The sequence below is a fragment of the Eretmochelys imbricata genome, chromosome 4, assembly GCF_965152235.1.
Source record: "Eretmochelys imbricata isolate rEreImb1 chromosome 4, rEreImb1.hap1, whole genome shotgun sequence".
In the NCBI taxonomy this organism is placed as follows: domain Eukaryota; kingdom Metazoa; phylum Chordata; order Testudines; family Cheloniidae; genus Eretmochelys; species Eretmochelys imbricata.
In genome coordinates this window covers 70,293,598-70,320,684 of record NC_135575.1, presented here as the reverse complement: position 1 = coordinate 70,320,684, position 27,087 = coordinate 70,293,598, and positions in this window count along the sequence as shown.

The following is a 27,087-nucleotide window of genomic DNA, read 5'->3' as shown; positions in this document are numbered from 1 at the left end:
GATACAACCCATATTCTGGGTATCCTTAAAACTCTGACTGATAGAAGCTGGGACTGGAAGACAGGAGATGGATCATTCAGTAGTTGCCCTGTCCTGTTCATTCCTTCTAAAGCAACCAGCATCAGCCATTGTTGGAAGATAAGATACTGGGCTAGAGGAACTAGACCCACGATGCCCATTCTTATGTTCTTAAGGCAAGGACCAAAAAATTTGTCTTGCACACCAAGTGGAAGGTGATAAGGATTATGATCATTCTTTTTTTCCTGAGGGAATTCATTCCACCATCTTGAACATTCCTCCTAAACATGAGCTTTCACCCTCATTATAGAAAGTTCCATTATGGCAGAAGAATGAAGTTGTCAACCACAGTCTTCATTCCAGAGCTTTAGATGATCTTTTACATATCCTGAGCCCAGGCCATTGAGTACCTTGAAATACAGACATTCAATATTCTATTGAAAGCCACATTAGAGAGCAGACGACAGGTTTGATATGTTAATTGTAGCCTATGTTGCTGAGGAGATGCACTGCCGTGTTCTATACTAGAAAACTCCAACTAAGTGCTGAAGGCTTCATGCCCAAGTATATTTCATTGTTGTAGTCCAGATGAGATGTGACAAAGGCATGAATAACTGAGGCCAGGTCATCTTCTGCCACGATAAAATGGTGTCTCCCAGCCAACCCAAGTTGATAGAAAGCTTTAATCAATGACAGAGCTGTGAAAATACCTGATTTTTCAGTTTGCTTGCTGTTCAGAAAGTTGGGGCAGAGGAGCAGTTTTAGGTGAACCAACAACTGGATTATTTTTATAATTTTAAGCAAATCAAAAAAGTTGAAGAAATGTATTTGTGTTGAAATAAAACATTTTATTACAATGTTGGGCATTTTTAACAGGGGCGGGATTTGATTTTTTTTTTTAATAAAAGCAAAGGAAATTTGTAAAGAAAGGACTAGATTCACACTGGGACTTGCATGTCTGACTCCAACATTTAGGCACAATTCACAGACACCAGGAGGAAGTGGTTGTGCCACTTCCACAGAGGCCTTACACCCAATACTCCAGGATGCAAGACCCCCATGTCTCAATCCATGCATGAATTAAATATTCAGTGGAGCAGGAACTGGAACGCAGGTGTCTCCTCCAGAGGAATGTCCTACTCACCAGGTTATAGAGTCATTCTCATGCTCTCTGACCCAATTAACTTTAATTATTTATGCAAATTGGAACAGTTTCAATAGGAGAAATTGAGTAAGCCCCACATCAGAATAATACTACAGCCTAGTGGTTAAGCCACTTAGCTGGGGAGGGGGAAAGACTTGGATTCAAGTCCCCCCTCTGCAGCTCTATCAGGCAGAGGAGGAACTTGAACCTGGGTCTTCCACATCCCAGGTGATGGCACTAATCACTGGGCTACGAAGTATAATGACAACTAAATCCCCTTGTGAATCAAGCTTGAGAAAATGGAATAATTTCATTTTTGAAAAAAAGTGTCAAAAATTAACCATTTCAGCATTTCCCAAAAAATTATTCAGCTGAAGCATTTCACTGAAATCAACACAAATTTACAAAATGTTTTGGTTTAACCAAACTTACATTTCTTGATTTTAAAAAAAAGTTTCAGCCAAAAATTGTTGCCCAGTTCTACTCATGGATGTTGCTATGTGAAAGCTTACCATCACAGAGCAGTCTAGGAGTATTCCTAACCTATGGGCTAAACTGACCAGTTGTGGGCACGCAAGTTCAACTGAAGGAGGCTGCACCATGGTTGCAAGCTCTTCAAAATGCTTTCCTCTGCCTACAGAGGTTATCACCTCTGTCTTGCTCAGGTTCAGTTTTCAGTAGCTATTGTCCATAAACTGATCTTGTCTAAGCACTAGGCCATCTTAGTGGTAGCATTGTGGTCATATGTGGTGACGGATCGGTAGAATTGTGTGTCCTATGCATACAGTCCATATTGTCTCAGCAGTTTACCAAGTTATTGGACATAGATCTTGAATAGGACTGGAGACAGAGAGAAAGAACTGATCCTTGATGGACTTCACAAATAAAGGGTCTAGAGGTGGAAGTGCAGCTCATTGGGTGTGCCCCCTAGAAAGGATTTAAACCATTTTAATATATTATCTGGGAGTCCTGCTGCCTCTCTGAGGTGAGACAGCAGTATCAAATGCTGCAGAGAGGTCAAGGAGGATGTGAATGCATGTCTGTCCTCTATCCATTGATAGCAGGAGTTCATACTCAGTCTCTCTATGAAACGGTTTCTAACAATGGAATCCATCTATGCACATTCAGTCAGGACAGCCATCCCACCTGAGCTAGTCTCAAGAACTACACAGTGATAACCAGGAAAATTAAGGTGCTAAGCAGGAGTCATTCTCTTGAAGGTTGGTCTTGGGTTCTGAGTTTTTCAACTCACTTTTTGCCTTTCCCTCTTAACAGTTCAATGTGGAGGCTCAACATTGGCTTCAGCAAGCACTTTAATTTATTTCCTTGTTCACACATCAAGAAAGATTAGAAAGCCATTTACAAAGATGAAGAAATATAAAAAACAAACTCTGTGTTGATCCTAACAAGGATGGTCAGTGCTGGTGGATTGACCAGCACACTGATTTCTAAAACATTTTTGCGTATAAGAACTGCGAACTTTGTTTCATGCTTTGGCCCACATCTATTTGCATGAGTGCTCCCAATGAAGCTCTAAACTAACTCCAAATTCACCACAGATCCCAATAAATTAGTAACACAAAATGTTTTGGTGACTTCTAGAATGTATTTAGAAGCTTTAAACCTAGTTTTAAGCTCCTCACACCAATGCAGTTACAGAAAAGAAAACAGGCACAGGACATTATGAACAAACATCTGAAAAAGAACTGCCAACATCTATCACAGCCCAGTGTGCCTGTGTGTGGGTGAGGTAACAGAAAGAGAGGTGCCATTCTAGCAGTTTTGTCTTATTTAGGAAGAACACTTAGTTACTGGCTGAAAGTCAGTACAGATGGGATTCCATAATAGGAAAACCTGGTTTGACATAGTACTCAGACAGCATAGTCAAATGGATTTGCTGTAGAAAAAAGGAAATATTCTACGAGGGTGGAACTCATAACACTAATGTACTTTGAAAGCATTAAAATATAGTTATAGGTTCCACTGTTTTCCCCCTGCAGATTGTATGATGCATCATTATAGAAATATGACTGGACAATGTATTATAGATTTTTCTTTTTTTTCTGTCTGCTGTGGCCTTCAGTAAAATATGGCACCCATCATGTAATAAGCTTTTCTTTCAGATAATCCTAGTACATTTAATGATTTTTTTAAAAACCACGCACCCACACCCCAAACACTTGTGTTTCAGAAATATATATGTATTGAAGTAGTACCATAGGGTATTAGATGGGATAATGTAATTGTTTAGAAAAGCTTCTGAATTTTTTTTGCATGGGTTCCCCTACCAAATCTATGTCAATAACTAACTAAAAACAGATCTACAAATATTTACTATGTAGAGCAAAATTACATGCAAGATACTTCAGAGAACTCCATTCAGCAATCCAATATTTATGTTATTCAGTTCAACACTGATACCCTGGGATCAGTGGCCAAGGTTATGAATGTTGTTGAATGAATCCCAGAGTGTCCTTTTCCACTACAGTTTGAATCCCCATTAGTTGGGTGTTCACTGCAACAATAAACCTCACCCTCTTCCCCTATCCTTCTCCCTATGGAACAATACACACTTTACTTTGGAGCCATCATCTAAAGAGAAACATGTTGATAATATGTTTCCAGCAGGCAGCTACTAAGCCATATTGGGGCCAAAATAACAAGCCTTATATAGGCATCTGAGATAGTGACACACTACAAATACTTATAATGAAGATAGCGCATATGTTTATAAACATACAACACCAAATTTGGCTCTCAGTTACACCTGTGTAAACCCACCACCTCAGTGGGGCTGCATGGTTGTTACCGAGAGCAGAATTTGATCTAGTAACTATAATACTAGGAAACACAAGATATATATGGCTTATTGGTTTTCCCCAAGTGTCAGACATTCATGAAAGGGATGTATGTACTAAAGCTGGTCAGAAAATGCCAATTATTTCCCCCCATTTTAAAAGCAAGTCTAATAAGGGCTTAGGATCAAATCCAGCCCCTTCCTCACTAGGTACAGAATCTCCGTTGGCAAAGGAACTGCTGCTGTTCTGCTGTGCAAGGGTGCATCTGGACATCATCCTCCACACCCACTGGACAACATGATGTCTCTCTCTCACCACAAGTTCCTCTCATGATGGAGTACAAGAGGCTGAAGAGGGGGCAGGAGATCTGCCACTTCACAGATGCTCTCAGCATCCTCTGTGCAAGGCAATGTAGAGGCTATGCCATCCATTGAGTACAAATTAGGCTGCAGGATGCTCTTCAGGACAGTTGTGGAGCTTTTGAGTTGCTGTAGGACAGGATTTCTCCCTCCCCCATCTGGATACTCGGGACAGGTACTGAAGAGAGGATTTGTCCCTTAATATCTCAATTCCTTGAATGGTGAATTATGAAGAAGCTCAGAATTCCTGATCCAATTCCTATATTTGCATAGTACAAATAAGATTGCTTCATACAGATGTGTCCACTCAAGAAGATAAGAAATTCTGACTTACCTTGTATTAAGACAAGTTTTATAAAAATGCTTGACCTATAGATATAAAGCCAATGGTCAGAAAAAATGAATGCTCTGTAAAGTGTGCTTTCTTTATAAAGAAAAGATTATTTTGTTCCTTCCTAATTTCATTTACTCTTTTGGTTTTGTTCCTTTGAGAACATGGGAGCAGCAGTGCTCTCATGAACTTTTTGAGATCACTATCCAATTACCTATCAACACCCAGCAGTGATTCACACCCTGAAGTTAGATTTAGTAATTTAAAAATTTACTTCCAGCTTAGTTCAAATGAAACAGGTCAAGGGGACACATGGCTGATAGTTCTGAAAGCACAGATGTTTAACAGAGACAAGTTTAGATCTCAGCCTGGCAACACTGTAGAATTTGTACTCATAACAGAGCTTAGCCTGGGTAGCAACAGCAAAGCCATGACCAATTAATTTTCATCAGTTTGTTCTGGATTGTAACACTTACGCCAATGGTGGTATTCTTTTAAATCACCAAAAATCTATTTAGGAATAAAACTGTAGAAAATTAGATTATTATTCTTTGTAGGATGTTCCTTAAAACAAATCAGTTAGAGACAGAGTAGCACACAGCCCTTATATATGGCAATGTTTTTCCATCGTCTTAATGCTTCACAAATATTATTTAAGTATAGAAAGCACCCCTGCAGTACTCTGAGGGTTAATTAGAGTGCTGACCACCATAACAAAATCTTGTAGTTAAGACACAGGGTTGGGACTGCCACAGACTTCTTCAGTGGCTTTGGGCAAGTCACTTAGTGTATATCTACACAGGGATAAAAGACCCATGGCAGAGCCATGGCTGGCCCAGGTCAGCTGACTTGGTCTTGTACTGTGGTGCTAAAAATCACAATATAGACATTCAGGCTTGGGCTGGAGCCCAGCCCCTGGGTTGCTCCACCCTTGCAGAGTCCTAGGGCTCAGGTTGGAGCCCAACCCTGAACATCTATATTGTGATTTTTCAGCCCTGGAGCCTGAGCCCCGTGAGCCTGAGTCAGCTGACCTGGGCCTGTCACAGTTCTGCCATGGGTCTTTTATCCCTGTGTAGATATACACTAAGTGACTTGCCCAAAGCCACTGAAGAAGTCTGTGGCAGCCCCAATCTTGTACTTAACTACCAGATTTGGTTATTTTGTTTTTATCCCAGTGTAGACAGCCTTAATGTCTTTGTGACTCAGATTATTCTCCTTTAAAATGGAACAATACTTGCCTACATCACAGACGTGTTAGACTAAATAAACTTATACTTGAGATCCCAATACTTGAGATCCCAAAGTTTTATTTTGATTTAATAAAATACTCCATTTAGGCAGCAATTTCAGGGGACTGAGACTTTAATAAAAACGAATTTAATAAAACAAAGGGGGCCAAACTGACAACTGTGTGAAGTCTGACTGCCAGAGGACCTTTGGACCACTACAATAGTTTTTCTGAACTCTGACATTTATATCAAGTTCAAATAAGAACAAGAGACCCTTTTAAACTTCATAAAGCCACAGTTATAATAAATTATTCTGCACATTAAAATGGTCTGGTTTACATAATGCAGGAAATCTGCCATTAATTTGCCTTTCTCCAATTAAAAGTATTTTATCCCATTCACATGAGATGTCAAAAAGGCTGCAGCTTTTAAAAAAAATACTTACTTCCAACAGCTTTACAAATAATTTTATCATACATAGATGGGAAAAGTAGGAGACCCTGCAGCTTTCGGTATAAATTACTTTGCATGGCTTTTGTTTTTAAACACACCAGACGCAATTCTAGCCTCAAAAATAAATGCATGAACTACAATATGTGCCAATGGAAATTATGTGTGTGTATTGGACAGTATAAATGGGTCCTCTGCGTATTTCTCTTTCTTTATAGTTGCTCTCTGATTAAACTTCAAAGGAGAACACTTACTGTGTTTGCTGGAGAGCCACAGCTTTAGATGTTCAATTTTACCTTTTTGTTCTGTGTGTGTTATTTGTTCTGAAGGAAGGGAATGTATGGAGAACATGAGAGTTTTGTTTTAGTGTAAGGGTAGAAATAGGTAAATCCAAGTTATGTTCCCAGCTTTGCAATAGACTTTGTGTGTGACTTTGCTTAAGTCACTAAACCTCACTTCCTTATCCCCTCTCCACACCCCAATCCCCATAAAATAGGGATAAATAATACATCCCTTACATCTTACAGGACATTAACATTTTGCTGTAGAGTTCCGGAATTTACATTGACTTATATTTCTGCAAGGAAAGTGGATAGGCTTTCCTTGCACACGTCGGTGCCCATTGCAAGTTGTCACCCTCCTTCGACACCAACAGAGCCAATGTGACATTCTGATGTTTCTATTTAAGCTGTTAACTTTTTGAAGTTAGAAGTTAAATAAACTTTATTTTAAGTATTCTACTATTTCTGTGCTTGAGCACTGCTTCTATCTTGAGCCAGTGCCAATACACACTCAGGGAAACATATTCGTGTGACTATCTCTCAAGAAGTTTTCAAGAAAAGGACCAAAGCTAGGAGACAACTGCTGTAGTCTTCATCATCTCCTGGGGAAAGGGTGCAACGTCCATCAGAAATTCCAGAGGGAGTTAAAATTGCATGTTGAAGCACTAACTCATGCTCTGAGCCCTCTATTTTCTCCATCCCAAAGAAAGCTGGGTGAGGGATATGATGCAGACATGGACACGTAGCCAGGAATAAATTCAGTTGGGCCTGAATTGTGTTACCTTGGGATAGAGGAAAGTGAAAATTAGTAGCTAGGGGCTGGTTCTCAATGTAGATTCCTCAAGATCAGGTGATTTGCACATGGATCTTGGAGCATCAGTGTGATTATAGGTTCTTACCCCTCCCACAGGAAGGACTGGGTAGTCTCTAAAGAGCTGCTGATATTTGATTGTAATAAATCCAATATTTATTTTTAGCTAGTGAGCTGAAATGGCATTAGATTTGTTGAAAGAGTTAAGCATTTGAACTGTTTAGAAGAACCAGGGGTTAGGAATTTATCTTTGTCCTCGATCACTTTTGGGGGATAGCTATTCAACATGAAATTTAAAACGCCTTTTTTAGTAGTTCATATCTAATCAACACTAATTTAATATGCATCTTATTTCATAAGATGTTAATGTAAACACAGGAGTAAAAGTATCAATTTTAAGAATAAGTACTTCCATGAACTGCAAGATAATATTAAGAAATAAAATATCCAGAAGCAAATGGGTTCTGATCCAGGAAAAACTAGGCTCTGTGGCCTCCAACCAATACAAACTCCTTGGCTATGCATGTATAATGGCCACTTTGTATTCTGAAGACTATATCCATCCCCTTTCTGCAGCTAAGAAATTAATCATTCCACATAACCCCCTCCCTAAGGATGAATGTTTTCATCCACCCAATGAAAATTAAACTCTTGGAAACAATAGCTCGTATTTTAAGTTAAACTGAAACACAAACTGTAGTGTGGTTTGGAATCCAAGATGAAAAGGAGAATTACAAATATAAAAATGTAATAAAATATTTTTTCTTTCCTTTTAGTTCTGGGAGGCAATGAAAGAACTAAACATTCATTGATTGCAAGGGAAATTTAGGGCATTCCACACCCCTACAGAATGCATTTTGCAAGATCTGGTCTTCTCTCTCTCCGCACACAATAATTAATTATAACTAGAGCTGTGAAAAAAACCTGATCTTTTTAAATGTACCAGAAGTTCCAAAAACTCTAAATAAAATAATGTCAAATTTTGGGGGAATTTTTTGTGACTCAAGAAGTCAGAAAAAGATTTGTTTCAAGTTGAAACAAATGTTTTATTTGGCCTGAAGCTAAATGTTTCATTTCAATTTTGGACATTTTTAACCATTTTTTTTCAATAAAAGCAATGGAAATTTGGAAACAAAGAGCTAAATCCACAAGGAAACTTACATTCCTTCTGCCAATATTTAGGCACCATTCCCAAAAGTGAGGGGGGAAGAAGAGGTTGCCTATTTATACCTAATATGGCTGTGGCACTCAACTGGGATGTAGGAGACCAGGGCTTAAATTCCCATTCTTAAGTAGGTACTTGAACCCAGGTCTCCCCCTTCCAAGCTGAGTGCCCTGAGCTATAGGCCTCTCAATCTCCGCAGCTGAAGCTGTTCCACTTTGTATAGATAATTATCTGTTGATTGGAGCAGGGACCAGATCCGGGATGCTTTCCTACCCAGGTGACTAGCTTAACCACCAGGCTAGTGAGTCATTCACACTCTCTGGGCCAATTATTTATACAAAGTGGAACAGCTTCTACAGCAAAGATTGGGAGAGCAGGAATTCACAACCCAGATCTTCCCTTCCGCATCCCAGGTGAGTGCCCTAACCACTGGCATATTGGGCATATAGGGGCCCATCAGCACCTCCTCCTTCTCCTCTTCCTTCATTTTGTGAATGGTACCTTGTCAAGGCTGATTCCCCATTCTGGCACTTCGAGTGGGGCCTGCAAGGATTCTAAAAATTAATACTGGCCACTCCAGGCTTGTATTAAACTCCCAAGGTTACAGCTTCTCCTGATCTTGAATGGGTAGATGCTTCCACCACCCAAGTGGAAAAAAAAACCCTTTTGACCCAGGAAGGCACACTTGGGAATTCCTCCCTGTTGGGTACCCTCAAGCCCTTTCACTCCCCCTCCGGGGAAGAGCTGAGAAAGAAAACAAAGGAAATCAGCTGTTGCCACCAGCTAATTAAACAACACGTGCACAAACCTCTTAGGACACAAAAATCCAATCCTGTTCTTAAAAAAGGTAAATTTTATTAAAAACAAAAAGAAAGGAAATACATCCAGAACTTAGGCTTTTTGCTAGATTAAAAAAAACAATTACAAAATTAAGCCTCAAGATAGCTCTCTTGATGTCCAGCTTAAAGCTTACAAGCAAAACAAAAGCATTTGGGGGTTAGGACGCAGGAGTCCATAAAGAAATAAAAGAGATAACCCTAATCGCGTCTTCCTAGACATTCCTAATCTATTTACATATCAGGGGGTTTCAAATAAGTAGTTTCTAGGTATGATCTGATGGTTTTTCCTACCTGGCTTAAAGCTTCTTATAGCATAGTTCAGCCCTGTTCCTGCTCTGCATCTCCTCTCTCTGGAGAACAACAGACAGACAAAGGAATTTTTCCCCAATTCTAAAAAGTTCTAGCCCTCCCATTGGCTCTTTTGGTCAGGTACCCACTCCCTTCCTTTTACCTATGGGCTTTTTTAACCCTTTACAGGTAAAGTAAGTAGAGAACAGCTACTAAGAGGGATTTTACAGCTAACTCGCTGGCTGGGTGTCCACAAAAGGGAGCTAACCCCCTCCCCCTTCATTTATCACATGCCTAAATGGTGGTGTTCAGTGCCTAAATTCCCTGGTGAATCTAGCCTGAAAAACAGATGTTTCATTTTGAAAGTTTCAAAACAAAGAGTTTTAACATTGCCTACTTTTCTTTCTTTCTTTCTTTCCCCCATGCCCTGCCCATGCAACCTCCACTCCCACCCCCTGACTACAACAATTTGCCAAAATGGACATTAACTCTCTAATATTTTTGTTGATCCGAATCTGCATGAAAATTTTCAGCAGAAAATTCTCCCAGCTCTAATGATAACATATGAAATAACAAATCTAAATCTCTTTTAAAATACTTTAGAGTTCTACCAAACAAGCCAAAGATAGAAAACAAGAGAAAAAGTTAAACCTGACCCTTTTAAAATATGTAAGTTGTTTGTTAATTGACCTGCAACACAATATTAGTTAATTAATTCCCTTTCACCTAAGGAAAACCACCTTTGAAATAAGGGTAGAACATTTTTAAAGTATTTAGTATCTTCCAACTGAGGCCTTCGGAGTAATTTACAAACATTCCTGATTTTTATCCACTCAACACACCAGTTTTAGTAGGTAATTTTTTTTAAAAGGAAACTGCAGCACAGAGACACTAAGGACCAAATTTTGCACCCCTATATACAGTCAAGGTAGCTAGGTTGCAGGCTGTGTGAAAAGGAATCCTTGCAGAGTGATAGGTGAACCCCTCCATTCAGCTCCTGCAGCTACCACGGCTGCAATAGATCGCAGACTGGTTAGTTCCTCTTCCTATGTCCTGGGCTCACTCCTCATCCACCCAAGTTTGTCAGAAGCTAGGACACAGAGACTCTGGAGAGACTCTGTGGTACACTGGGGATGAAGACAACAGGTTCTCAAATATTGCCTCCCCTTATTAAAGTAGAGCCACATAGGTTCTTCTGGATCAAGACACACCGTGGCCACAGAGAAGGAAGGAGGATTTAGCCTAAGTGATTTGCCCAAGGTGGTATGGCAATGCTGTGGCAAGAATAGAATACAGGTCTCCTGACTTCCACACCTGTGATTCAAAAAAGAAAGCCCATCCCCCCACAGAACTATTCTGTATACACCACTGTAGATATTCAAAAGTTCCTTAACATTTATTACTATGAGGGTTAAACTACAGAAGATGTTTAAATATTAATTTCTTACCCTGATCTTTATATACTTTCCTAGTATGTTGAACAGTTAACAAGGCAGAACAAGGAGAACTTATGAGCTTGAAATAAAAAAAAAAATCCATAGGAAAGAGAAAAAGAACAAAGAGAATGAATATAGCTATTCTAAAATTAGATAGGGTTGGGTGGTTGGGGTTATATAAATTAGCTTAAAAAAAGATGTCTGATGAAGTCTGTGGCCCTATTTGGAAAACTGAATCTACCTCTTCACTGGTAGCTACAATTTTTTTCTTTCATTTTAAGAATTGCTTTCTTGCTTTTTCCTCACCAAAACATTGAAATAAGTACTGTATTTTTAATTTTTTTTGTAAAGAAATTCAGTGGAATCATACAAAAAGTGTTCAAAAATATAACCACTGGCTATAATATTTTGTAATGTTTACATTTCATCACAATCACATAATTAGTTGAGACCACTGATCAAAATGTAACCTGTCTTCTTGCGAGTCTTGATTTAAAGAAGTAATTTGCTCAAAATTGGCTACAATTTGAAAACTTAGTAGTGTGAACTATCTGGGGACCATTTAAAATTCCACTGCCGAAATATGCTTGGGGAAAAACAGTTTCTGAAGAGTAATACAATATTAGATTTTTTTCCCCTCAAGTTTAGTTTATAGTCTGATACAACTCATCATTTAGATATGGATGTAGCAGATTAGGAGGAAAGTGAGTTGATTAGATAAATAAATTGGTACACCATTTGTGCACAAAGTGTGGTTAAAACGATTCAGCTGTATATTTAAAAACAAGAATGTTTTATCTTGGCATATAACTGACACAAATGGTGTGTCCATTAGATATAACAACAGTGATACAGAGAAACCCAGCATATTTGAATTTTCAAAAGAAAGGATAAGGTTGAAATCCTGGCCCCTTGAAGTCAATGGCAAAACTCCCATAAGAGACATAAGATAGGAAGCAATGATTAGTTATCAGAGTATGAAGCTCACTACCCTGGGTTCTACTAATGACTTGGCACGTACTCGTCAATCCACATACAGCCTGAATGGCCATGCTCTCTGCAGATGAATGAGGACGAGGGGTTGGGGAGGTTAAAACTTTTCTCCAATCTGGTGTCAGGGCATAGGGCGCATACACAGTCCCTCTGTGTTTGTTATTCCAGTCTATAGTCTCTACCACTCCTCCACACTAGTTATGAAGTATTTTGGAGGGCACTAGATCTACATAAAGATCCCTTAGTCCTTCCCATGCTCTGTACCCATCACAGCCTTCCATGTCAACATGGAGACACCGTGATGTCTGTGCAGCAGTTTGCAGGATCAGTGCCAAAGTTTGTATATAGACAATCTCGAATGGTGTTGGATAATGCAGTATTGTCCGATTACTTCTGCTCCACAGCAGTTCTCTTTTGCTTCCTGTCCCTCCTCCCCCTCCCCAAAAAAGGGGAGAAGAACCAGTTTAATAGCGTAATTAGTGGAACTTAAATTAGAGGTAGATGGGAAACAGTTGTCCCATCCCACACAAATGGTTGAGATTTTTAAAAACTTTCCCATCCCCAATCCGGACACAGTCAAAATTTTTATATATAAACAAACAAAAAAAATCAGTTAAGGTCAACTGAAACATTTTACATCCGCTTCAACATCCCCTTTTTTTACTGTAGTTTAAATTTTAAAGTGAAAATTTGTTTCAAACGAGTTAAATGAAAATCTTATTTCAAGAAAATCTAAATGGAACTATTTTTAAAAAAATTCAAAATGAGAAATTTGTCAAAAAAGTCAACCCTTTTCTCAAGAAAATTTTTTGGTTTTGATGAATCAGCGTTTTAAAAAAAAACACATTTTTTTCCCAAGAAAATCCTTTAATTAAAATGTATTAATAAGGGATAGATGCTGATACTTTCCTTGGCATCTTGCTCCAGAAATTGTTTCACTGACTTCAATTAAGCTACGTGTGGAATAAGAAGGTACTCATTGAATTAGAAGTCTGTAATGAGTATTTTTCAACAAAATTTCTCCACTAAAATTTACAATCTCATTCCAAACCATGGCCAAAAAAAGTCCATTTTTAATTAGCCATTATGAATAGCATGTTTTGCACTGAAACACAAACTACACAAGATTGGGACTCCATTGTGCTAGGATTTGGCAATACAGTTTCTGCCCCAAAGAGCTTAATTTTAAGTACACAGGTAGTCTAACTCAAGTAAAACCGACGATTCCAGAGAACAACTAGTCAGGGAGCATCCTAGATAATACAGCTAATGAACGTTAGAAATATACACATTGAGAGGACCGTTCATTAACAGTTGGTGTAATTGTACTGGAAACCTTGGGTATACTTGACTGCTTAAGACAGGGAGTTGTCTATTGGAGATTGGAAGGAAAGGGTGAGCTGGAGTAGGTGAACTCCTGGTCTCATTGAAGTCAAAGGCAAAGCTCCCATTGACTTCAATGAAATGGTGTAGTAGTTAAAAGGAGGAAGTGGCTGAACTAACTTTTTTGGTGTTCCAAGACACAAAGTGGCATGGTAGGCACTATAGGTATGTCTACACTACTAAATTAGGTCAATTTTATAGAAGTTGATCTTTAGGAAATTCATTTTATACAGTCGATTGTGTATGTCCCCTCTAAGCGCATTAAGTCAGCAGAGTACGTCCTCAATACCATGGCTAGCATCGACTCATGGAGCGGTGCATTGTGGGTAGCTATCCCACCATTCCCACAGTCTCCGCCACCCATTGGAATTCTGGGTGAAGCTCCCAATGCCTGATGGGGGTAAAAACATTGTCGCGGTTGATTTTGGGTACATGTCATCAGGCTCCCCTCCCTCCCTCCGTGAAAGCACTGGCAGACTATCGTTTCACGCCTTTTTTCCTGGGTTACCCATGCAGACGCCATAGCACAGCAAGCATGGAGCCCACTCAGCTCACCGTTGCTGTTGTGAGCATTGTAAATTCCTCGCGTATTATCCTGCAGTATGTGCAGAACCGGGCTAAGAGACGCCAGCATGAGGATGATTGTGAGGAGGACATGGACACAGATGTTCCTGAAAGCATGGGCTGTGGCAATTGGGACATCATGGCGGCAGTAGGGCTGGTTGATTCTGTGGAACACTGATTCTGGGCCCGGCAAACAAGCACAGACTGGTGGGACCGCATAGTGTTGCAGGTATGGGATGATTCACAGTGGCTGCAAAACTTTTGCATGCATAAGGCCACTTTTCTTGAACTTTGTGAGTTGCTTTCCCCTGCCCTGAAGCTCAGGAATACCAATATGAGAGCTGCCCTGACAGTTGTAAAGCGAGGAGCGATAGCCCTGTGGAAGCTTGCAATGCCTGACTGCTATTGGTCAGTCGGGAATCAATTTGGAGTGGGAAAATCTACTCTGGGGATTGCTGTGATCCAAGTAGCCAGTGCAATCACTGACGTTCGCATCTTTAGAAACTCCAGGCTGTTCGAGCAGCTGCAAAAAGGGACTTACTTCCCAGATCAGAAAATTACCATTGGGAATGTTGAAATGCCAATAGTTATCCTTGGGGATGCAGCCTACCCCTTGCTCTCATGGCTCATGAAGCCGTAGACAGGCAGCCTGGCAGTAGTAAGGAGCAGCTCAACTATAGGCTTAATGAGTGCAGAATGAGGGTAGAATGTGCCTTTGGACATTTAAAAGCTTGCTGGCGCTGTTTGCTGACCAGGTTAGACCTCAGCACAACCAACATTCTCATTGTTATTGCTGGGTATACTTGTTGTCTATTGCTGTGTCCTCCACAATATCTGTGAAAGTAAGGGGGAGACGTTTATGGTGGGATGGAGGTTGAGGCAAATCAGCTGGCAGCCAATTTTGAGCAGCCAGACACCAGGGTGATTAGAAGAGCACAGCTAGGCGCTCTGCACATCAGAGAGGCTTTGAAAACTAGTTTTATGACTGGCCAGGCTACGGTGTGACAGTTGTGTGTGTTTCTCCTTGCTGCAAACCTGCCCCCTTTGTTGATTTTAATTCCCTGTAAGCCAACCACCCTTCCCCCTTCGATCACACGTGGCAAATAACCTCAGGGACGGAGATGATGGGGGAGCATAGAAAGATTTACACCTCTGGGGGGATAAAAAGGGAGAGTAAAATTTAAGATGATACATTTCTGAGAACAAAAGGGAGACTCTTTCACAGTGAATCAAGCAATTCACATCAGACAGCACATGTGCTTTAGGTACAAGGGCACATTTTGCCTTTTATATTGAGCGCCTTCCAGTATGGTGACACATCACACACGGCTGCGCAACAGAATTCGGGTTCCAGGCAGCCATGGTGAGCCAAAGGGTATGCGGGGTTGGCTTCTTACACCTTCACAACATGCAGCAATGGTTTCAAACTGCAGGGCCCTCCTTTCCCATAGCAAGCAATGCTGGTTGGGTTTCACATTTAAAAGGAGCGGCTGTGGTTTTCAGGTGGATGTGCAGCACACACCTCCCCGCACCCCACTGCATGGCTATTCTCTGGGATGATCCCTTCACCTCTCCCCTTGCAGTGTGGCTATTCTCTGGGATGATTCCTTTTAGCCAAGCACAAACAGCCCAGCATGAACGGGATCCTTTTACTGTTCCCTTACAAAAATTCCCCTATTTCAACCAGGTGACCATGAATGATATCACTCTCCTGAAGCTAATACAGAAAGATATAGACCAAATGTTGCTTGAATGCAACCAAAACCCAGGACCATTCGCTGCCATACTTTGTGCTGAAATGACTCCAGACTACTTGCTACTGGCTTGGCGTGGTAAAGTGTCCTACTGTGGAGGATGAAATAAGCCAGCCCTCCCTTGAAACCTTCTGCAAAGACTTTCAGAGTACCTCCAGGAGAGCTTCATGGAGATGTCCCTGGACGATTCCCACTCCATCCCCAGACACGTTAACAGACTTTTCCAGTAGCTGTACTGGCTGTGAATGCATCCCAATTCTTCAGGGCAAATCAAACATTAAACACTATTGCTTTTAAACCCTGTACTGTAGTTATAAATGTGCACTCACCAGAGGTGCCTTCTCTGGTCGCAGGTCGGGGATCCCGCCTTGGGAGGGTATTGGCTGCATCCTTGGGAGGGATGAAAAGGTCCTGGCTGCCGGGAAGACCGGATTCACCACTTACCTGCTACGCATTCTCCTCCTCCTCCTCTTCCTCATCCACAAAATCCTCTTCCCTGTTGTGTGAGATTCACCCCCTTGCAGGTGCCCACGGACAGTGGTGGGGTAGTCATAGGGTCCCACCCTAGAATGCCATGCAACTGATCATAGAAGCGGCAAGTATGGGGCTCTGACCCAGAGTGACCGTTTGCCTCCTTTGTCTTTTGGTAGGCTTGCCTGAGCTCCTTAACTTTCACACGGCAGTGCTGTGTGTCCCTGTTGTAGCCTCTCTCCACCATACCCTGTGCGATTTTGGCATATATATTAGCATTTCTTCTTTTTGATCAGAGTTTGGCCTGTATAGATTCTTCTCCCCATACAGCAATCAGATCCAGTGTTTCCCTTTTGGTCCATGCTGGAGCTTGTTTGAGATTCTGGGGGGACTGCATAGTCACCTGTGCTGCTGAGCTCACCACACTGACCAAACAGGAAATGAAATTCAAAATTTCCCGGGGCTTTTCCTGTGTACCTGGCTAGTGAATCGGAGCTCAAAGTACTGTCCAGAGCAGTCACATTGGAGCACTCTGGTATAGTTCCGGAGGCCAATACCATCAAATTGCATCTACCTACCCCAAATTCAACCCAGCAAGGTCGATTTTAGCGCTACTCCCCTCGCAAGGGAGGAGTACAGAAGTCGATTTTAAGAGCCCTTTAGGTTGATGGAAAGGGGTTGTTTGTGTAGTTGCATTCATTTTAAAATCAACCTAACATGGCTAAATTCAACCTAACCCCGTAGTGTAGACCAGGGCTAAGGGTATCGACTCCATATTCCCCAAATGAGAAATGGGTAAACTCTGTTTACCTACATTAACTCACATCTATACTACAGCTTCAATAGGGCCAGAACTTCACTCAGAATCTTTAGTGCAGTCTTCATTTTAATTATATATATACCTTTATATGCCACTGTCATTTCTATTTAATACAGGAAACATTTTTGTAATGATTTATGGTACATCAGTCCTAGAACTACAATGTTGTGTATTCCAAAATTCCTCTATCTGCAGTGAATGGTTTGAGATGTTCCCAAACCAGAATTTTACCCTGAAAACAAACATTGACTTCTGGCCTTTATAATTAATCGCTCTTTAAAACTCTGGTAGCAGAAGGCGTGCTTAAGAAAATATACTTCTTTCATCTCTGTGCGGCAGTGTTACATAGCTTTTCCTGCAAAGGTGGCAGCTTCTGACTCATTCTTATATTTATGAGAAAGACTGAGTAGGCAACTTCTAACACTGGTTCTCAGCATTATATTTCCTTTTCTACTGAAAATAAGGAAGTGCATTACGTAAGAAAGCAAAAGATGAATAACTTATTGCCCTTTCAGCTAGTGTGGATATTTACAAATCTACATCCTTGCTGACACAGTTAAAAAAAAAAATACAAACTCTTCAGGACTGGTAATTTTACTGGATTAGCTATCCCAACGCTTTTGGTTGATCTACACAGGGTAGAGTTGCGGTTATGAACAGCTTTCCTCTATATGCAGCTAGATAAAATTCACAGTGAAACTTATACTTCAGTTCATGGGAGCCAATCGATTATTAACAAAAGTGTGGTGTATGTAGCTATATAACTGAAAAGACTCAGATGTCATTTTGTTTTCTGTGCACTGCCTCTTTTAAATATGGAGGATTCCCTACACCACTCCTTTGCTGCAGAGACAATTGCCATTTTTGTTTCAGCTCATATGAAGAATGTTCTAGACAGTCACTGTGTTTTCCTTCTGCTTTTCTACACACTTTACATTTGTTCTTTTCTTGTCATTCTTTCAATATTTAAATCTCTTATGTTATTTGGTGTTTTGATACATTCTTCCAAGCGCTGGGTCTAAGTTTGGAATAATCATAGCTTTCCATTTAAAAAAAAAAGTTTCTAGCCTTTATAGTTAAAGAGAAATGCTGATCAACATGAACCCCAAACAAAAGGCCTAAAGATTTCACTTTTTTAAAATGTCATTTTTAAGCCAGTCTCATGATTTTTGGAACCTGGCTCATGATATCAGAACACTTGGAACTGGCGGTACCGTTCTCCAATATCAGATAGTGCAAAATATACATGGTAGTTAACTTTCCTTCATGGAGAACCTGAGAAATAAAAACTTTACTGCAAAATAAAGGTAGCATTCTAGTAGGTAAAGAATAACACTAGATATCCAAAAACCTGATTTTCATTCCCAGTTCTGCCACTGACTCTCTGTAAGCTTGAGAAAACAACAAACTGTCTACATGCAAGTGACTCATCTATGTCATGGGTGTAATATTTTTCCCTACTGCCCACATGAATATTGTGAGCCTTAAGTAAAGTTTATAAAGCCAGTCCCTGTGAGATCTTCAGATGCTACATAAGTGTATATTATTACAGGTATTGTTGGAAAGCCTGCAAAGGAGGAAAAATGAGATACATTGTTGAAATAAACAATTATTGCTGCTGACATATTTTTGAGTTAGAGGACTGAAATTCCCAGGTGTAGTTATTTTTATAGACTTTTGATTAGAAGGTAACTTTCAACTGCACATGCATTGAGCTGCACACAGCACTCAACTTACCCCTTTTACTAAAACAAAACAGAGACTATGGGACAGAAACATCACACTCTTTCCTTTTAGCACTGGAAGCACTCAATGACTTATGAACAAACTCAAATGCCCAGCAAACCACTTTTCTAAGTAGCCACCAGGTATGAGTTTTTCTGACGAATTTCATACTAATGAAATCTTGATAATCGTATATTTGGAATGCAATAATAATCTAGATCAGGGGTCGGCAACCTATGGCAAGAGGGCCAAAGACGGCACACACTGATTTTTAATGGCATGCTGCTGCCTGCCAAGTCCCAGCCACCGGCCCCGCTCAGCCCGCCCTGGCCCGCTCTTCTCCGCCGTGCCCCCATTCCCCCTGGCTGCTGCTGCAGAGCAGGCAAGCTCCCCCCTCCCCCACCTCTTCCCCCAGCATGCTGGGTTCCTGCCCCTCCTCCTCTCCCTACCTGCCGCCGATCAGCTGATGGCCCTTGCGAGGGAGGGGGAGAAGCGGAGTCGCAGCGCGCTCGCTGCTTGGGGAGGAGGTGGAGATGAGGTGGGGCCGGGGCCTTGGGGAAGCGGGGTGGAATCAGGGCATATTCCCTCCAGCCCCCTGCCATGAGCCGCTCTGGGCAGGGGGCTGGGAGCACTCCCACGACCCCAGCCCTCTGCCCTGACCCCTACAGCCCCCACATATCCCAGCCCTCTGCCCTGACCCCTACAGCCCCCACATACCCCAGCCCTCTGCCCTGAGCCCTGCATCCCCACTCACACACACCCCAGCCCTCTACCCTGAGCCCTGCATCCCCACTCACACACACCCCAGCCCTCTGCCCTGAGCCCTGCATCCCCCACACACCCCAGCCCTCTGCCCTGACCCCTGCATCCCCCCCAGGCTCCAGCCCTGACTCCAGTATTACCCACACATACCCAGCCTCCCCACACCCCATGCGTTGACTCCTGCAGCCCCTCACATGCCCCCACCCCCCTGCCTGACTCCTGCACCCCCCACACATACCCAGCCCCCTCAAACCCCATGTCCTGACTCTTGGACCCCCCACATTCCCACCCCCACCCTGAGCACCAAATGGGAGCTCCTGCACCCCTCCCCCGCCCCCGCGCACCGAATGGGAACTGCCCAGGTAAGCACTCCACACCCAAACCCCAACCCTGAGCCCCCCCTCCCTCATTCTAGCTCCTGGCCAGACCCTACACCCCAACTCCCAGCCTGCTCCTTCACGCCCAGCCCTGTGCTCAGTGCACTCCCACCCTCAGCTCAGTGCAGAGAGAGAGAAAGAGAATGGGCTAGAACCAGGGAGAAGGTAGGTACCCACTCTATGTGGGCAGGGTCAGGATCCCAGACCGGCAGCGGGCTGAGCGGGGCCAGCAGCCGGAACCCTGGCTGGCAGGAACCAGCGGGCCGAACCACAGACCGGCAGCAGGCTGAGTGGCAGTGGGCTGAGCCGCTCAGCCCACTGCCGGTCTGGGGTTCTGGCTGCCTGTCCCTTGCCAGCCAGGGTCCCAGCCGCAGGCCCCACTCAGCCTGCTGCCGGCCTAGGTGAACAGAACCCTAGGCTGGCAGCAGGCTGAGCGGGCCGGCAGCGTAAGATCAGCATTTTAATTTAATTTTAAATGAAGCTTCTTAAACGTTTTGAAAACCTTCTTTACTTTACATATGACAATTGTTTAGTTATATACTATATAGACTTATAGAGAGAGACCTTCTAAAAAACATTAAAATGTATTACTGGCAGGCGAAACCTTAAATTAAAATGAATAAATGAGGACTCGGCACACTACTTCTGAAAGGTTGCCGACCCCTGATCTAGAATTACCTGAAATAACTATCAGGGGGTAGCCGTGTTAGTCTGTATACACAAAAACAATAAGGAGTCCGGTGGCACCTTAAAGACTAACAGATTTATTTGGGCATAAGCTTTCATGAGTAAAAAACCACTTCTTCAAATGCATAACTATAATCACTGATAATTATTCTTATAACACAAACAAGTTACCAATAGTGTCCCAAATTTTACACATCTTGTAATAACTGTTGCGGCTTATGCCTATCTTTGCTGTTCCAGAATCCAGCAAGAAAATTGTTAAACTTGTTCTTCCTGAGTTCACAGACCACATTAACAACAACTAGAGATGGGCCAAAGTCACAAAATTTAGATCAGGATTTCAATTCACCAGAAGCCCAAAGGTATTGAGGTCATTATTACTCATAAAATGGAAACCCAGGTCTGGATTCAAAACAAATATCTCCACCCCTTTTAATGTTAGGGCGTGTTCAGATCCAGAGCTGTGTTTGGAATCCATCTCTCATAATAATGCAAATTCTTTAGATCACCACCATTCACAGTCCAATTAAGGACTAATCCAATTTCCATTAAAGTCAATGGAAAGACTCCTATTAAATTGAATAGGAAATGGATTAAGCCCTCATTTGATAGTGTTATCTAGGCTCAGTCGTAAAGCAAAATTCTCATGTTTCCATTTTTAACAGTACAATCTAACAAAAGCACATAGTCCATTTAAGAAGTCCGGTGTTCCCAATCCAATGCACAAATCAGCCAATGCACACTAAGATACAGAATATGTTTAAATAAAACCCTGTTTTTATACATACATTCCAGAAGAATATTCAGGGCTTTAGTTTATATTTCTGATGCAAGCGCCTAGCTCAAATTTTCTGTCATCCACTAGAAACACTATGCACTGCAAAAAAAAAAAATCAACATTTTAAAAGGCTCTGAAAGACAATAATTGTTTGTTGCCAGTTGTCCTTGTACAAAATTCTTTACTATTAAAAATAGAACAATTTTTTCCCCTTCAAATTTTCTATTAGTGGCAGTATTTTTATTAGTAGGGAGGAGAAACATTCTTTTGGTAGAAACAAAAACTTTCAATGATCTAGAGCCTTTCTTTTCTTCTCATTTACACCTGTTTTCTAGTTGAGTTGCTTCTGTGTAGCATGGGGCACGGGTCACTTGCTGGAGGATTCTCTGCTCCTTGAGGTCTTTAAACTACAATTTGAGGACTTCAATAGCACAGATATAGGTGTGAGGTTTTTTTTGTAGGAGTGGTGGGTGAAATTCTGTGGCCTGCGTTGTGCAGGAGGTCAGACTAGATGATCATAATGGTCCCTTCTGACCTAAATATCTATGAATCTATGAATCTGTGTACACTTTGGCCATGTCTATAATTACAAGCTTACAGCTATGTCAGCGGAAGAGCATCTCCCACCAACATAGCACTGTGCACATGAGCGCTTACACTGGCAAAACTTGTGCGGGGAGGGCGTGTTTTTTCCACTCCCCTGAGCAACAAAAGTGAAATCAGAATCTCACACTGAGTATGCCAAAACAAACAGTTGACATATTTAATTCACCATCTACCTCACAGGCAAAACCAGCATATGACCAAGGTAGTAATACATAGTAGTCACCTCATTGGAGCATGCAGATTATATCAATTTTTGTTCATATCTGCATTACAGTGTGTTACATGGTCATATTTTTATCTTCATCAACACAAATGGTTCCATTCAAGAATTGTATTAGGTAGGTTGCAAGTAGGATCAGCTTATTTATAGCAAAGGATAGAGATTGCCCTTTGTTCATATTGTAACATCGAATATTACCTTCTTTGGTAAACATTAAATTCAGGATGCCTTACTTTAAAAAAAATACATAATATGGGTAATTAAATGTGCATTTATTTCAGTCAGAATCTGCTATACAAAATATCAAATCAAGAACACGCTGAACAATTTAACACTGAACACAGGTATCTGCAGCAGAAATATTATACGTGGTCATTATTAAGGATACAATTTGGTCACGGAGGTCATGGATATTGTGATTTTAACAAATATCTGTGACTTTTTTGGCTTCAGCTTCAGCCTCGCTTGGGCTTGGGTTGTCAGTCTCCAGCAGTGGGACTCCAGCTTCAGCCCCATTGTGACCATATCCCAATTTTGTACATTTTCTCCATGACTGTTCTGTGTATTTTGCTTAATTTTACAGTGAAAAATCATATCCATAGTCATTATACGTGGTCAAAGAATGAATGAATGAACGAACGAAGGGCCTAATTCTGATCTTAGATACAATGCATGGGCATGTATATAGCTACATATAACCAGTAAAATCAGCTATTGCACAGGAACTTCAGTGTCTATATATGGTGATGCATGCCCAAGGCTGGCCTTAGGATTTTTAGTACACCATGTAAAGCTAAAGATTAGCAATATTTCAGCAGGGATTTTCAGACAAAATTAAACTATTAGGAATTCACTTCACCACAAAAAAAACCCCAAAAACTGGAGCCAAAAGAGACCTGTTTGGTCATTTTATCCATCCCCCGCCAGAGGAGACTCATCTCCATGCAGTACCATTTCTGTCTTTTCATTCTGGAGATCATTGAACAATAGGCCACTATTAGGACTTTATTTTTTTAATACTGCATTTAATTTTCCCTCTCAGTTTCTATGACAGGATCTCTGGGGTACAACTTGGAACTGTGGGACCACTGTGCCCCCTTAACTCTCCAGGCTGGGCTGTCTCACACAATATTATGTCAGCAGCCAACCCCTCCAGACATGGCGATCACTCAGTCATCAGCATGTGGAGACCAACATCCAGCTAAATTGCCGGAAGGCTCTCTAAGCCACTCATGAATTATACAGAGAAGCACCAGCCAATCACTCCAGCCCCCAGCCTTGCACCCCAGAAATATACAATCTTACACTGCTCAAGCTCATTAAATTAGTTCACCACTCCTACAAAGGGGAGTGGACATGCAACAGCCCTTGTTAACCTGAGCTGAGATTCCCCAAGCACTTCAACCAAAACACAGTGCTTTACATAAAGTATAAAAGATTTATTAACTACAGAAAGATAGATTTTAAGTGACTATAAGTAGCAGGCATAGAGATCAAAGTTTGTTACATAAGAAATAAAAATAAATTTGCAGTCTAAATTCTACAGACTAAGCAAGATTTAATCAAGCAGTGTCTCACCCAAATAGATGTTACAGGCAGCTCACAGTTCTTTATACACAGGCTGGATTGGTCCCAGGCTAGTAAGGCAATCTCCCAAGTTCAAAGTCTTTGGCTTTGTCTACACTACAAGGGAAAGCCAATCTAAGCTACGAAATTCAAGTTACCTTAATAGCGTAATTCAAATTGACAGAGCTTAGATCTACTTACCGCAGGGTCCACACTGCACGATGTTGATGAGAGACACTCTCCCATCGAGTCCCCTTACTCTTCTTGTTCCAATAGAGTACAGGATTCAATGGGAGAGTGATCTGCGGTTGATTTAGTGGGTCTTCACTAGACCCGCTAAATCGACCATTGATGCATCGATCGCTGCACTTTGTTCCCCCAATAAGTGTAGACAAGCCCTTTGTCTTCCAGATGATCTTCCCGGTATTCAGAGGGGAGAAGCCAAACAATGTCAGTGTTCCTTCTTTATATTTTCTTTCAGCTGCTAGAGTCTTGCTGTGGGGATTAGGCAGTCCCATTAGATAAATGCCCTCTCTGAAGAGTGGAGAATGGATTCTTCTTGATGGACCATCAACGCCTATCTGGCCTGTGATAAAACGCTGGCTGTGGGCATCACCTGACCTCATAATATATTTCAGTAACACACACATAGCAAAACTTCAGATACAATGATAATATATACAATTCAACAGGATATTAATGTTCAACAGAGCAAGACTTCTTAAATGGTACCTCAAAAGGCATGCATTGTACAAAACACAGTGATGAATATGGGGGTCCAGAGTGCTAATTTGAGATACAAAGAGTCACAGTTTCATTCCAATACTTCTAGTTACACTGCCTTGTGCTCACTAAGGAATGCCACTCATTTGTGTTCAGAAGATTAGTGTTTGCAATGCACTTTAAAGACTAGAAGCTCAATAGAAGTGTTAAGTACAATATTACAGCTTCTGCTGTGGTATACTTGTAGAAGTACCATATTCTGCTTTATTTGTCATTTAGCCAAGTTCTTTGAATCTTCACTCTTCAGTCTGACAAACAAGGCCTTGGATTTTTCTTATTACACACCTCTCAATTTCTTTAGATTTGTTGACATCTACCTGCCATTATGGAGCTCAGAACTGAATACAATATTCTAGGTGCAATCACACTTTGAGTCACATAGATAGGGACTGTTACTTCACTGCTCCATGACACTGGAATTGCATATGCAGTCTAAATACAACATGGCTTTTCTTATCATATTGCAAGCTCATATCTAATATGCAGTCTAAGACAGGTTTTTTTTGTTTGGTTGGTTTTTTAGCATTACTGCTTGGCAATTTCTTCCTTCCACTGACTGTTAATTTGCATTTTTCCCAGGTTGAATCCCAGTGTACTTTTTTTATATACAAGTTGCTAACAATTCTAGGACCCATTGTATTACTCCTCTGTGCTCCATTGGTGTTGCCAATAAAAGCATGAGACTTTCTTATTGCCTTGGTAAGATCAAATACCATTAACTTTGCTGACATGCAAGCCTTGGAAATGGGAGACCATAAACCTTGATCAGAGAGATCATGAATAGACTTTTAGGCAGTGCCAGTGCATGAGCTATTTAAGCCTTCTACTTAATGAGGCTTTTCCATCTCTAACTTCTACAATTTTCTGATTTCTCAAAGTGTGATTTTTTGAGAACTTTGGAATGGTGTACTATATTGCTACAGTATTAGGGATCCAGTGCCATAACGAACAAGATGTTCAAGTAAGTGTTAAGATGATAACTGAACTTCCAGGATGCGTGGTTTCACAGTTGGGTACAGTGTGTATAATTGAATGATCAGTCAGTGGCGTGAGACAACCAACAGGGATTGGTTGCTGCAACACTAACTGGTATTAGTTTCAAGTAAGTTCTAAGAAAAATGGTAAAGTAGAAACCAGCTGCAGGGTGCATTCTGTAGAGAAAAGGAGCAAACCAGCTCTGAGTTAATAGATTTACCTGGAGGAAGCAATACTGGTGATGGTATTCTCCTCAAGCTGAGGGTGGTTGCAATGTTAGCTGCTGCCTGGGAGACTCCATTTTGAAACAAATGGACGAAGCTGATTAGTCAGAGCCTATCATAGGGGGAGATTACATGCTATAAAACCTGCTACTACAGTCTTGAAAGATTCAAAGTTGTGACAGGCTTCTACATAGCCCAGACTCTCAAGCCGAATGACTCAGTTTAGCTTAGCAGAAGCCTACACCAGGCTGAAGAGATTTTGTTTAGTCTGGACAAAGGCTTGTTCTAATGCTGAGGGGGATTTGCTTTAGTTAAGAGCTATACTGCTATGAAGTTGCTATGAGATTTTGGGGGGGGGTTCAGTTTCAATAGGACCTAACTGACACTGCACCCCATATTCTTCACAGTAATATTATATGATGATAGAATTATGAAGCATTTTGTACAAGTCAAGTCATGTAAGGTGTCATTGAAAAAGTTATGATTTGCTGAATATGATTAACCTATTTGTATGCATGTATCATTTTTGTATCTGAATTTATGAATATTGACTATGTATCCGTATTTCAAATGTAGTTACACCTGGGTAAGACCCACTAGACAAGACGGTTTCAGTCTAGATAGCTGGTTGGGAAGGGCCTATTCAGGGCAATGAGCCATTAGGGAAAACAATAGGCCTTAGGAGAAGTTTATCTCCCACCTGATGAGCCTTCTTGAAAACACTAGATAGCCTGTGAGTGATGGCTGCTATGACTCTACAAGGACATGTGACCAGGCCACATGATGCTGGACTCCATCTATGGGATGTCAGTATTTTTCCCACAGACTGGTCTGGGAACCAAGCTTTGGAACAAAGGGTTCCCGCCATATGCAAAAGCTGTCTACACAAGCCAGTGAGTATTGAACACATTGGTGCACTTTAGAATTCATGGTCCTCTAGTGCGCATAGCTATACCACGTAGACAAGCCCTAAGTTTACCACGGGGGTGGGAGGTTGTATATATGTGTACACTCAAGCACCACTTTCTGTTCAGATTTCATTTTTCTTATAAAGAGCAGAAAAAAGGATTTATAATATATTTTGGTACAATCTGATTAGAAAACTGCAATAGAAACAACCGCCTTCCTCTGTAGCATGGGGCACGGGTCACTTGCTGGAGGATTCTCTGCTCCTTGAAGTCTTTAAACTACAATTTGAGGACTTCAATAGCACAGATATGGGTGTGAGGTTTTTTGCAGGAGTGGTGGGT